Source organism: Octopus bimaculoides, chromosome 25 (genome assembly GCF_046866305.1).
Source record: "Octopus bimaculoides isolate indiv1 chromosome 25, ASM4686630v1, whole genome shotgun sequence".
Taxonomy (NCBI): Eukaryota; Metazoa; Mollusca; class Cephalopoda; order Octopoda; family Octopodidae; genus Octopus; species Octopus bimaculoides.
Window position 1 is genome coordinate 17,537,656 of NC_142952.1, and position 2,500 is coordinate 17,540,155.

The window sequence follows — 2,500 nt, forward strand, 5'->3', positions numbered from 1 at the left end:
GTATGTATGTATGTATATATATATATATCTTTATACACACACACACACACACACACACACACACACACACACACACACACACACACACACATATATATATATATATATATACATACATATACACCCCACCACATATATATATGCGCACATAGATTCATGTATACAAACGGTAGAATACACCGACCATATATAAGTGAAAAATATGCCTACATACCGATACTTGAGTTCTGTAGTTATTATATTTGCTCCGGTACTATTCTAACAATAAGCACATGGCTGAGATGGCCGATTAGATCTCCTAATATATATGTGGGAAAAGCATGTATGTATTAGTATTTGTACGCAAGTATTGTATCGGTATGTATATATATATTTTCGCTTATATATGCTCGGTATATTCTACTGGTCAGTGTAAAGTAATTTTTATTACAAAACACGAAATTTTTAGATATGGAATTGTCCAAAATTTTATAAACCTTCTTGTCCATTTCCTGCATTCAGCCTTATACCAAAAGGAGAACAAACTTGGAGTGGTTTCTAGACACTTGACATCTACTTCTAGCGTATTGGTGTTGGCCCTCCAGCGCCCTTAATTTTTCGCAATATTTTCCACAATATTTCTAGCCCCAAATGGCTTATTTTATATATCTAGCACTATGTCTTTCTCCATCTCTAAGTTAAGGGTAAAAAATAAGGCAACCATGCAAGACACAACTGATCTTTACACACAAACGCACAGAATAACAGCAATCACAGAACGACAGCGGACTGCACAACGAACATCAGCGATCTGACTGTCACCTGTACTCTTGACACGAGATGCCAGTTAGTCTTTTATACCTACCAGGCTCGTTCGTATTAGCCTGAGCTGCTGGATAATTTTTCCGTTCCTTTAAGAATATTGTAGAACGGAAACTTTTCATAGATTGGAATTTAAATCCTAATCTCTATAGAAATATATTGCTTCAAGAAAACATTGAATTTGAATTACTTTTAATTTTTACGATTATAGATAACAATTCGGGCTGTAACTTCTGAGCCCGAGTCAGGCGCGTGTGAACGATGTCGAGAAAACGTCTGCTACGAATGATATATTTTGACACAAGGCACTTCTAAGACGACCACCAGACGCTGAATGAAAATAAGTTAACTGCGAACAGGTTTCATAAAAGGAGACCGAGTTATTGGCTGTAATTACATACTTAAAGTCAGTGTCAGTAGAATTGAAATCAGCTCGCAAATACACATTCGCCTTACTAAATTTACAGGAAACAAAAGACAAAGACAGGTGTAGGAACAACAAGCAGGTATATTAATTTAACGCTCGGCAAAAATGGAAAAGTCTTTTTACGTTTCGAGCCTACGCTCTTCGAGAAAGGATTAAGAGAAAAAAAAACAAAAAACAAAAGGGAGAGAGAATGAAAAAAAAACCGAGAGAGAAAAATGTGCAGAATTCAACGGTCCAATATGGTCAAATGACAGGAAAAAAGAGGTTGAATGAAAGGAAGATAATAATAATAACGGTAAAGGTAATGGTGACCCCCAATGAACTAAGATGTGCAAGCGTGTGTGTGCATGTGCTAATGGTGTGCGTGAGTGTGTATGTGCAAATGGGGCGGCTGAGTCTAACGTTAGTGTGTTTGTGTTGTGCGTAGCAGTTGATGTATGCTTGTTCAGGTGGTGTGTGGACATGAGTATGTGTTTGTGTTTGTGTGTGTGCATGTATGTGTTTGTGACCAAATAGTGTGCATGTGTGTGGTGTGTGTCTGTGGGCGAAAGTTATCTTTGTGGATGCGTGTTGCGTATGTTTATGAGTGTTGTGCTCGTGTTCAGGTATTATGTGCTTGTGTGGGTGTGGGAGTGTGTATGATGGTGTGTGGTGTATGTACTGAATTAAGAAGTGTGTGGCTGCTCGTATAGTGATATGTGTGGTGATACTATTGAAGATTGTGTGTGGGTGTGTGGGTAGTGGTGCTGAGAGGTTTTCGGTGCTAGTGTGTGTAGAGTGGGAAGGTATTTGTGGGTATGTAATGGTGTGCAAAGTGAGTAATGAGTTGAACTGTGTGTATGGGTGTCTGTATAGTGGTGTGTGTGGTGAGGGTACCGAAGTTGGCGGTATGCAGGTGTGTAGATAGAGGGGTAGTTGGATGTGGAATGTGTATGGGAATCTGTGTGGGGTTGGTGCCAGATGAAAAGAGGTAGTGAGTTGAGTCCATATGGTGCAAAGGAACGAAGAGAGAAGATAAATTCCTGTTCGCAGCGAAGGCGGGAGTCCGGGTGGCCCTGTGCAGAAATAGTCCGAACACAGACAGATGTAGCGAATGACCAGTAGAGCGGAAAGGCGCGAAACTGAGGTGTCATTGCCGAATCTGATGTCTCGGAGGTACTCCGCGCACCGGTCAGCCAAGCGGCGTCTAGTTTGACCAATGTACAGGGAACGGAGAAAGAGAGCGAGCGAGAGAGAGAGAGAGCGAGCGAGAGAGAGAGAGAGAGAGAGAGA